Source organism: Lissotriton helveticus, chromosome 1_2, assembly GCF_964261635.1.
Source record: "Lissotriton helveticus chromosome 1_2, aLisHel1.1, whole genome shotgun sequence".
Classification (NCBI taxonomy): domain Eukaryota; kingdom Metazoa; phylum Chordata; class Amphibia; order Caudata; family Salamandridae; genus Lissotriton; species Lissotriton helveticus.
The window spans coordinates 177,815,109-177,827,353 of NC_136058.1; the positions used below are offsets into that span (position 1 = coordinate 177,815,109).

General features: G+C 39.2%; 1 protein-coding gene across 1 annotated transcript in view; it reads left to right on the forward strand.

Moving 5' to 3' along the window:
• The window catches only part of RAB3B (RAB3B, member RAS oncogene family), a 710,876-nt gene that overhangs the window by 148,294 nt on the left and 550,337 nt on the right, over positions 1-12,245 (forward strand). The window lies entirely within an intron of this gene.

A 12,245-nucleotide genomic window follows, 5' to 3' on the forward strand; every position in this document is an offset into this window, starting at 1 on the left:
TTCTTTGACTGTTAAAATACCCTGTTCCAAAGCATTGTGTGTCATTGTCTTGATACATGATTGTTTGTCAGGTAAGGGATTGGAGGTTAGTGGACAGTAGTGGTCAGAATTGGAGAGTTGTTGTTTAATATCAATATTGTAGTTGTCACAATCTATTATGACTATTTCATCCCCTTTGTTTGCTGATTTTATGACAAAGTCACAATTGGTTTTGAGGGATTCTAAAGCTTGTTTTTCAGTCACTAATAGGTTGTACAGAACAAATCCAAAATTGTTGTTCGGAGGCAGAAGGGAGAAAAGTGGAAGGGAGATGGAATGGTGACCAGCTGATATTTTGGTCTTGCAAAGAAGTGTCTTAGGGCTGATGTACGACCATTTTGCATGCGCAAAATTGTTCGCAAAATGATTTGTGCATGCAAAAATGGCCGTATGCAGGGACAGATGTACGACCAGTAATTTTGCGACTCGCAAATTGCATCGCAATTGCGTCTCGCAATTTGCGACTCGGAAAAACTGGATGTACAACAGTGTGTTTAACACAGTTTTGTGATTCCCAATAGGGTCGCAAATTGCAAGGCTCATGTATAATAATAATGAGCCTCTTGCAATTTGCGAGCCCAGTGGGAATGGCAGACCCTCACAGTGGGCTCAGCAGACCACCATATCTGGGACTGCTTTTAAATAAAGCAGTTTTCTTTCTTTAATGCATCCCGTTTTCCTTACATTTTTTAAGGGCAGGTAGTGGTCCGTGGGACCTCTGCCTGCCCTTTAAACATATTTTCAGAGCCTGTCACAAAGGGGTAGGGGTCCCCTGGGGACCCCTTCCCATTTGTGACTCCATTACCATCTTCTTAATTTGCAAGTATTTTGCGACTGCAATTGCAGTCGCAAAACATTCTTACCTGGGTTAGAGAGTCGCTATTTGAAAGGGAATGTGCCCCTTCCAAATAGCGAGTCTCTAAACACTTACAATTGTGTTCGTACATGGCCATTCCAATTTTAGCATGGGCAAACGGGTCGCTAACCCGTTATTATGACTAAGGTGGTTGGTCCACCGAAACCGCCCTGAATCCACGCACCCTGGCAGGGGCGCGGAAGTCCGAGGCCACAAAATGCTTCATGGTGCCGCTGCAGCACTGTCAAGCATATGACGAGTTTCCTCACCCCTCATGGGGGTACTCACGCCATGAAAATGCTGGTGGTACGGAAAATAAGCGGGCTCATTGAGCTGCAACTGATTTCAGGCTCTTGTTCGTGTCTTGATGCCCAACTTTGACCCTTAATTTGGGAAAAAATAATACCTTATGTTCTTTAGCCAGCAACATTTATGAAAGATGTGACTATCCAGTGCATTTCAGGCTAATATGCATCCCTTCATCAGGAAGATGCCTCATGCACATTTTGACATTTGGTATTGAAAAGCACAGGAAACCGGCAATTACTTATAGCAACCACTCCTTGATTTTCATCACAGTCTTTGCAGGCATCATCCAGTTACTCAAATTTCACGTGTCAAATGATTACCAACAAACCACAAAAGATTTAACAACTTTCTTCCGACCGAATTAGGAAAATATATGAGCAATACATTAATCCAGATGAAAGCTGTTAGCAGTATTATGTTAACCTATGTTTTAAAAAGTCTTAAACTTGTAGTTCTCTTTCTGCTTTGCACTGCCTTGTGCCCTGCAGTTTAGCATGCTGCCATGCCACAAAGTCACTTCAAGGTCACTTTGACCTTGAAGCAGAAACTGACATCCTGAAAATTTCATCTATTGTCAGTGTGTTTGTGAGGTTTTACACATCTTTCTGCTATATTGACATGCTGGCAGATTCACTGTCCTGTTGTGTGAGGGTTATATATCTGATGTGTACTGTTGCGACTGTCATGAGTCTTTTTTTGTTGACGGATCTTCAGACTGCTAGTCATGTGTAACCGTGTTGCTCTCGTGATCAGCCAGTCTCATGTATAAAGCACACAATCAATGTGTTTATTCATTTTTTTATTTTGAAACTTTATAGTATATTTATCCACAAAAAGTCTTTACACAATAGTGCTGTATAATAGAGTTTTTGTCTATCTCCATCTATGAGTAGCTTTGCGATATATTTTTTAAAACCACATCAGTGCGACTTTTCTTTTCTTCTTAAAAACAACTCATACATTAGGCCTCCCTGAGTCTCCTTTTCGGCAGTGCTGTCTGTCTGCTCTAAGCAATAACTGTTACATGGGCAGTGTATTTTATATAAAGCATTTTATGAAGTGATGGTAATTTGTTTTTATCTTGTTGTCTTTCCTCTCCATGGCATCATGCGTTTCCAATACCAGGACCTGTAATATTTTGACATCTTTGGGAATTAAATAAAATCATAAATTCTGTGAGACCAGCATTAACTCCTGTGCCTAATTTGTCTTTAGGTCTTGTTATGAGTTTGGCGGTCCAAAGGACTACGGAACCCGTGGTGGCTGTGCACCCGCCGCATTAGGACTATAGAGGTTGGACCGCCACGGGACCGCTGCTGCCGCCAGGGATCCAGGATACCTGGTGGTGGTGCAGCGGTTTGAGGCCCCTGATATGCTGGTGATGCCTCTACGGTACACAGACAAAATATCGATTTTTAAATTTCAACATACAATTATATCGAAGTTTAAATATCGAAGGGACATAATATAGAAGGTAAGTAATATCGACACTCTTAATATCGATATTAGTAATATCGAAGTTTTAAATATCGATGTCAGTAATATCGAAGTAAATAATTTCAATGTTACTAATATAGATTTTTAAATAAATTTTGTGTATATTATATTTATTATGTTTAATAATTTATTTTTAATGTAATTTAATTAAATGTTGTCTTTTAGTACTGTAGCGGGTTGTGGGTTTATAGGGGAATAGGGTGGGAAGTAATTTAATTATGTTAAATTAATTATTAATTAGTAGGAATTATTAATTAATTAATTGAGAATTATTTGTAATTAATAATAATAAATTGATTGATTGATAAATATGTTCTGTAGCGGGTTATGAGTTTATAGGGGAATAGGGTGGGAAGTAATTTAATTATGTTAAATTAATTATTAATTAGTAGGAATTAATTAATTAATTGAGAATTATTTGTAATTAATATTAATTAATTGATAAATATGTTCTGTAGCGGGTTATGGGTTTATAGGGGAATAGGGTGGGAAGTAATTTAATTATGTTAAATTAATTATTAATTAGTAGGAATTATTAATTAATTAATTGAGAATTCTTTTTAATTAATTTTAATTAATTGATTTATTGATAAATATGTTCTGTAGCGTGTTATGGGTTTATAGGGGAATAGGGTGGGAAGTAATTTAATTATGTTAAATTAATTATTAATTAGTATGAAGCATACATTAATTGTTATTAATTGGTAAATAATTATAATTAATTGGTAATTAATTTTAAATAATTCATTAATTGATAAATGTGTTCTGTTGTGGTTTGTGTGTTTATAGGGGAATATGGTGGGAACTAATTTTAATGTAATTAAGTAATAATGAATTATTTTTTATAAGTATGTTATTTCAACCCCTACGCTATCCAACACTTTCCCTACTGTTGCACTCTCTGGAGTTGGAATAGTAATTGTTACCCCTACGCTATCCAACACTTTCCCCACTGTTGCACTCTCTGGAGTTGGAATAGTAATCGTTACCCCTACGCTATCCAACACTTTCCCTACTGTTGCACTCTCTGGAGTTGGAATAGTATTTGTTACCCCTATGCTATCCAACACTTTCCCTACTGTTGCACTCTCTGGAGTTGGAATAGTAATTGTTACCCCTACGCTATCCAACACTTTCCCTACTGTTGCACTCTCTGGAGTTGGGATTGTAATTTTTAATCCTACGCTATCCAACACTTTCCCTACTGTTGCACTCTCTGGAGTTGGAATAGTAATTGTTACCCCTACGCTATCCAACACTTTCCCCACTGTTGCACTCTCTGGAGTTGGAATAGTAATTGTTACCCCTACGCTATCCAACACTTTCCCTACTGGTGCCCTCTCTGGAGTTGGAATAGTAATTGTTACCCCTACGCGATCCAACACTTTCCCTACTGTTGCACTCTCTGGAGTTGGAATACTATTTGTTACCCCTACGCTATCCAACACTTTCCCTACTGTTGCACTCTCTGGAGTTGGAATAGTAATTTTTTATCCTACGCTATCCAACACTTTCCCTACTGTTGCACTCTCTGGAGTTGGAATAGTAATTGTTACCCCTACGCTATCCAACACTTTCCCTACTGTTGCACTCTCTGGAGTTGGAATAGTAATTGTTACCCCTACGCTATCCAACACTTTCCCTACTGTTGGACTCTCTGGAGTTGGAATAGTATTTGTTACCCCTACGCTATCCAACACTTTCCCTACTGTTGCACTCTCTGGAGTTGGAATAATAATTTTTAATCCTACGCTATCCAACACTTTCCCTACTGTTGCACTCTCTGGAGTTAGAATAGTAATTGTTACCCCTATGCTATCCAACACTTTCCCTACTGTTGCACTCTCTGGAGTTGGAATAGTAATTGTTACCCCTACGCTATCCCACACTTTCCCCACTGTTGCACTCTCTGGAGTTGGAATAGTAATTGTTACCCCTACGCTATCCAACACTTTCCCTACTGTTGCACTCTCTGCAGTTGGAATAGTAATTGTTACCCCTACGCGATCCAACACTTTCCCTACTGTTGCACTCTCTGGAGTTGGAATAGTATTTGTTACCCCTACGCTATCCAACACTTTCCCTACTGTTGCACTCTCTGGAGTTGGAATAGTAATTGTTACCCCTACGCTATCCAACACTTTCCCTACTGTTGCACTCTCTGGAGTTGGAATAGTAATTTTTAATCCTACGCTATCCAACACTTTCCCTACTGTTGCACTCTCTGGAGTTGGAATAGTAATTGTTACCCCTACGCTATCCAACACTTTCCCTACTGTTGCACTCTCTGGAGTGGGAATAGTAATTGTTACCCCTACGCTATCCAACACTTTCCCTACTGTTGCACTCTCTGGAGTTGGAATAGTAATTGTTACCCCTACGCTATCCAACACTTTCCCTACTGTTGCACTCTCTGGAGTGGGAATAGTAATTTTTACTCATACACTATCTAAAATGTATTTAGCTTTTTTATTAGTATTATGTTGTTATGAATTGTTATTTATGTGATTATTTTATGTATTAGTAATTATATTTTTATTTTTTTATAAGTTATGAAAATAATTAATTTAGAGTTAATATTAATGAAAAATATATTATGTATTATATATTTATTAATATTAATTTGTATTACATGATGTATTAATTTTAAATATTATAGTACATTTTTAAATATGTTTATTACATTTATAAGTATTATTTTGTTAATATTAGATTTTTATTTAATTTAAAAAAAACGATATTTTACAAAAAACGATATTTTTGTCATTCTATATTTTTTTTCCGATATATTTGTACTTACCTTGTTAGGGATAGGATTCCTATATTTTTGACTTCGATATTTTTGTTCCGATATTTTTGTATATCGATATTTGTGTTATCGATATTTTGTCAGACATTCGCCTCTACAGCACCACCAAGCATATTAGAAGTTTCCTCACCACCACACTTTTCTTGGTGGTACAACCACCATGACAAGTGTGGCTGTGGGGAAACAATGTGGTCCTTGCCTCTGCACCATGAGGTGCATGCAGGTGGGCACATGTTGTGCCCCCCCTGTGTGCATGCACCCCCAGTTCCTGCAGGGCATGGACTTGACAGTCCGTGCCCTCCAGGAACTGCCTTTGACGCTCATATTGCGGTGGCTTTGAAAAAAGGCACCGCAATAGGACTACCAAAGAACTGCCCGCCATAGTAAAAATAAGTTTGTACTATAGCTGGCGGTCTTTAATGGCTTTGGTGGTATCGGAGCAGGGCGGCAGTGTGGGGGCCCACTCCGAGACCGCCAAAGTCAAAATATCCCCCTTTGTGTGCCAAACATAAATGCATGTACACAAACATATATATATATATATATATATATATATATATATATATATACATATATATATATATAAATATATATATATATATCTCAAGCAAAACAACAGTTCACCAGACGCCGCACCACACGTCCCGGGTGCACTCCAACGCGGTGGTGAATCGCGTCATATTGAAAACAATCCGCCCATTCGTGGAAAATACGGAGGCACTCAATGGGGAAGTATTTTAAAGGTGGAAGTTTTTTTCGGCACACAGCACAAAGCAAACTGACAGACGCCTTTCAGCAACGCCTTCTTTAATGTCAGTTGCCATTACAACGAAATAAGTATTTATGCAAACCAGTAAGGGAAATGTAATTTTGCACAATGGAAAGTGAAGAGGTATCCACAATGAGGTAAAAACGTTGATATCGACGTCGGCCATCTTAAGATGCATTATTGCGATATTGGGAGGGTACTTATTTGCACCTTCCACTGCTTTTGATTGGCCTTTAGGCCTGGTGGAATTCCTTGCTAATCATGCTCTGAAATTTGCACATTGGTTATATTGTATATATTTCTACGAATTTAATTATGATACAAAGAGATTCTGCTAGTTGATTATTGTGAAACGAGTGGCCATATCCAATAAGGATTGTATTGAATTATGCATCTTAAAATGGCCGACGTCGATACCAACGTTTTTACGTCATTGTGGATACCTCTTCACTTTCCATTGTGCAAAATGATGTTTCCTTTACTGGTTTGCATAAATACGTATTTCGTTGTAAGGGCAACTGACATTGAAGAAGGCGTTGCCGAAACGTGTCTGTCTGTCAGTTTGCTTTATGCTGTCTGTTGAATAAAACGTCCACCATTAAAATACTTCCCCGTTAAGTGTCTCTGTATTTTTCCACAAATGGACGGATTGTTTTTTATATATATAATAAATATATATATATATGTATATATATATATATATATATATACATAAAGCATATGACGTTAAATGCTGAATATGCATGGTCCCGCACATTTACATGTTATTAATCCAAAAAATAATAGCAGGTAGTAATACTATGTACACGGGGGTTATTTACAAAAGGAAGGAATATTTACAACCAACAGTGAAGGCAAATGCCTAATATTACCATCCTAAAGCAATGCTGTTCAAATGAACAAGAAAAAGAAAATGATGACATAGTGCCAAAATAACATTGCCAAGCCTAGCTTATAATTAGCAGCTAAGTAAATGCCCTGTGCAGAATATTACAAACATATTATATATATATGAAAAGAGCAGTCCAGGTTCAGAGTGGAATTCAGAACCAGAGGTCAGGACCTCAAAACACCTCATATCCAGCAGTCCACAATAGCCTCGAATAGAAAATACATCCGACAATGGAAAACAGGGAAGACGTTTTAATGTAGGATGACGCGTTTCACTCTGCAAGAGAGCTTGTTCACACAGCGCGCCAGAAACAGGGAAGTGCTTAAATAGTAAACAAAAACAAAGGACTAAATGAAAACAACCAATACTACACGCCTTCTCATAGTAATAAACACAGTAGATGGACTACAAAGTGACGAAATATAGAAACAAAGTAACAAAAAAGCATATGACGTTAAATGCTGAATATGCATGGTCCCACACATTTACATGTTATTAATCCAAAAAATAATAGCAGGTAGTAATACTATGTACACGGGGGTTATTTACAAAAGGAAGGAATATTTACAACCAACAGTGAAGGCAAATGCCTAATATTACCATCCTAAAGCAATGCTGTTTAAATGAACAAGAAAAAGAAAATGATGACATAGTGCCAAAATAACATTGCCAAGCCTAGCTTATAATTAGCAGCTAAGTAAATGCCCTGTGCAGAATATTACAAACATATTAAATGAGATAAAGAAATAATCATGTGAATAGGACCACAGCAAAGTAGATGTACACAAAAGAGTAAACCAAAATCAGCCAAAGCAACTGATCAGAGAAAGCATAAAAAAGTGATGATAAAGTAAAATTGAAGGGGATAATAAAGAAAAAAAGTATGTAAAGCCACAGCTGAGCACAAAATATGCTAGACAGAACAAACTATAATCGAATGGCATAAAACTTTGCAAATAGGTGTCAACTCGAACAAAATAAGCACAATTCAATATCATTGGGAGGAACACCTAAACAAAGTATATACATGTGAAGGCTGACCAGCCGGCCAACCACTCAGCGATAATCTACGTCACATCAGAAAAAGATTTTTTTGACAAAATAAAAGAGAATAAAGTCATCACCAGTCACAACACAGTTCACAGGAAATTGCTCAAATCTTCGGTCAGGTTCAAACCATTAGGTGCCTTGGTATCTAAGGCAAGAATCAAATGAGATTCTTTCTGCTGACGAAGTTTCATCCTGTCACCTCCCCATCCGGGTTGAGGTACTGAGCACAGAACTGTGTATTCAAGATCCCTCAATTTTTTATCATGTACAGCTCGAAAATGTCTAGCGACAGGATAGTTATTGTCGCTATTGACAATTGCACGGATGTGCTGCAAAATCCGTTGGTGTATATATATATATATGTATGTGTGTGTGTGTGAAAGACTTTTCGAGGACATTCAAGTGAATATTTAAACTTTATACCTCTAAATATTAATGAGATTTCATTTTAAGCTGGGGCCTTTGAATTTTTATATGGAATAACTTCCATCATAAATGTAAATAAATGCCAATTTATTTCTGATGTACAAGGCTTAAGTTGCTTCCAAGTAAATGCTGTTCAATTTCCACCTAAAAGTGTTATATTTTTTAAACCAGCACACATAGATTAAACCTTATTGATTTCAGCAAAGGAACATCACATTTGTGTAACTGCGCTTTTCCTAACAGCTAAGACTTTCACCACCGGAGGCATTCGCTAAACAATTATCCTGCTATGACTCACTAGCTGAAATAGGTGATAAGAATATTTCAGCTGTTCATTTAAGCCATGAAATGGACTGGGATAAGTGCACCTTGCAACAAAGAACTGAAAGGAATACGATTGCCTTATCTGTTCCTCTGTCTGTCTGTCAAAGTGTGCACAATATCTGTATATACACTCTACCGTCCATCTTTCTGTCAGAGAAGTCAAATCTATCTATCTGTCTATCTATCTATCTATCTGTCAATCAATCTGTCTATCTAAATATGTCTATGTTATCATTAAGATTGTGTGATGTTTGGCAAGGATCGAGATGTACACAAGGTTGGTTCAGACCCAGCTTTATTTTGCAATACACTTGTTTCTTAGGACAGACCAGAGTTCAGATCCTTGGATAATACTCCTTATCCGGTCCTGCTAGGTTCACAGGGTTATCTCTCCTTCTTCTTCTTCTGTTTTCTTCCGTTGTCTTCTGGTTCCCCTGGATACTCGGAAAGGGAAAAAGAAAGTATAGGAAACGTGAGGACCTCTATATATGCAAATACCAGGGGAATCGAGTGAGGGACCACCGGTGCTGTAGCGAACGTCTAGGGATGTGTGGATCAGTGCTTGGGGTACCGGGTAATGACCAGGGTATCAGGAGGTGCCTTACTCATCGGCATTTACTCTCCTCCCCACCCACCCTGAAACACACTCCAGTACCTGTCTGAGCCACACTGCTCCTCCGCAGAACCGGGACTTGGCCTCGGGCTCTCCCAATACTGATACTCCCACCAGAGTCGTTGTCAGCAAAAGTCATCCCTTCTTTGGCATCTCACTGAGGTTCTCCAAGGATCCCTCGTGTTCACTTCCTCTCCGTCTTCCGGGTACGTCCTCTTCCTCGTCACAATTTCACCCTCCTTCTATTGGCTAGTCGTGGATGACGTCTGACCTTTGGGCGGCCTCTTCGGTGGAGTCATCCAAGTTAAAGGGACCGGGTCCTATAAAGCCGGTGTCCTCATCCAGCAGGGTGTTTTGGTCAGTACACCAGTCAACTGGCTGGAAAGATAGGAAAGGACTCTGTTCAGGAGGCACGGACCACCAGCCTCTCGTATGCTCCTGTCCCTTCTGTGTGGTGACGGAATCATGACAGATTGTTTAGAACGCCATAATGTTTTTTTTTTTTAAACAACACCTCTGAAATCCACTTTAAAAGTTATGGTTCCACAACAATACCTAGAAAGCACTTGAATGTGCCAGTTACAGTTAGCTTTGCAATTCATACCACACACAACAACCATGAACATCATAACTCACACAAAATGCAAAAAAATGTTTGTGTTAAAAATATATGCCAAGGTGTATACATGAGCCAGTGGGTGTGTGGGTACCTGTATGGATGATTCAGTGGACTGACTGTATAAGTGAGTGATTAGGTGTTTCAGTGAATGTATGGATGAGTGACTGGTTCTGTGAATGTCTATATCAGTCTTTCGTTTGGTGTCTAAGTGGCTGTGTGGGTGTGTGATTGGGTACATGAGTGGCTGTATGGGTGAGTGATTGGTTGTGTGAGTACCTGTATTGGTGTCAACATGTCTGTTTGGGTGGGTAAGGGTGTGTGTGACTGCCTGTATAGATGAGTGCGCGGGTGAGCCAGTGGCTGTATAGGTTAATGAGTGTGTATGTGAGGGGCTGTGTGAGTGAGTGTGTATATGGCTGTGAGGGTGAGTGAGTGCATGGCTGTGTGGGTGAGTGAGTGCATGTGTCAGTGGTACTTGGGTGACTAACCGGGTATGTGAAAGTGTCATGTATTCCTATAGGTTCTGAATCGATCCCCCTATTCCTGACCCTATTCTAGTTAAACAAACCAACAAGTTAACTAGCAGTCAGCCCATGAGGCAGAAAACCCCCATGATGCAGATACCGTTATCTGACGCAGTCACACTACGGCACAGGAACGTGTTATCTGATTAGGTCATAACGCTTGCGATCTAATTAGACAAGCGATATTTCTCCAGCCCCTGATAAGGCATACGGAGTTCTCATAACAAATCAAACCTATGACAACCTGGGCAAAACCCTGCGGCCATTGTTTTGATTTCACCGAGAACTTTAGTAAAAGAATGTGCTAACGAGCAAGTCGTATGACATCTTTATTGACGTATCTATGTCCATCCTTACGTCAATCTCGGCACCTTAAAGGTATAAATATTACCGATCTTGCCATATGCAAACACACGCGTGGTGACGAGACGGAGCAGCCATACTTGCCGAAGCGAAGAGCAGAGCAGACCCCGCTGGCAGCAGCCCCGCCTTTCTGACGCGCTGAGAGACGCGCTGCTTTCTCCTGCCGAGAATCCAGCACCGGCGTTTCTGGGCAGCCCTCGCAGGCAGCCTGGAATATCGAGACCAGAGAGAGAGATACCATTCCTCATTCATCCTAACTTCCAGGTACAGAACTGAATAACCCCTCACAGAGAATTCTTTAGTTATTCACTTGGCAAAAACAAACTTAACTTAAACTGTAACTTTCTATTCCCGCCCACGTATTAGGCTTAGGTCAGGTACACGGGGTAGGCGTATTTAGAAACACCAGTTGAGTACGTTTAGTCAAATGTATATGTGTATGTAATATATTTTATTCATTTTAAAACATCTTATGGCTTAGAAACCATATCAATGTTTTTACAGTATTATTTTATACTATTGCTTTTAATGTATGCACTTTACTTAACTATAAGTATTGCAATAATATCGATCCATTTCTCTTGTACGAGAAAAGAGACTGATCAATAAATAACACCTTTTTATTGAACACGCCCGTCTCTTCCTTTTCTCTACATTCTGATGAGACTAAGAATGCACGTACTGACTGAGTAAAATAATTTGCCTTTTGTTCACACGACTCTCGAGATTGACTCTTGATTAGGGGAGAGCAAAGTTGTCATGTTCTATGGTTGTCAGAAACTAAATCCCTTCTTGTCTAATCAGGGAAGTTAATTCCTCCTTGAACATTCGAGAAAGTTTCTAGTGAACTCTGAGCTACGCTGGCAAACCCAAAACTTTAAGTCTAGTATCGACAGTAGTAGACCTAGTTAACGTCTGGCCTAGGCCTTTACTGCTGTAGGTATTATTCCAATGCGCAGAGCCTATTGGGAAGATAGGAGCTACACTACATGGCGCCCAACGCGTTTGGAAAGGGCGATAAAACTAACGTAAGACATTTAGAGTAACTCAGTTGTGCTTTCTCACTCAGACCCCTTTTCCCAAATACTCCAAAGACGTCTGGAGTGGGTGAAAGGTTATATCCGCCAGACCTCGCAGGAGGGAACTCCTATGTAT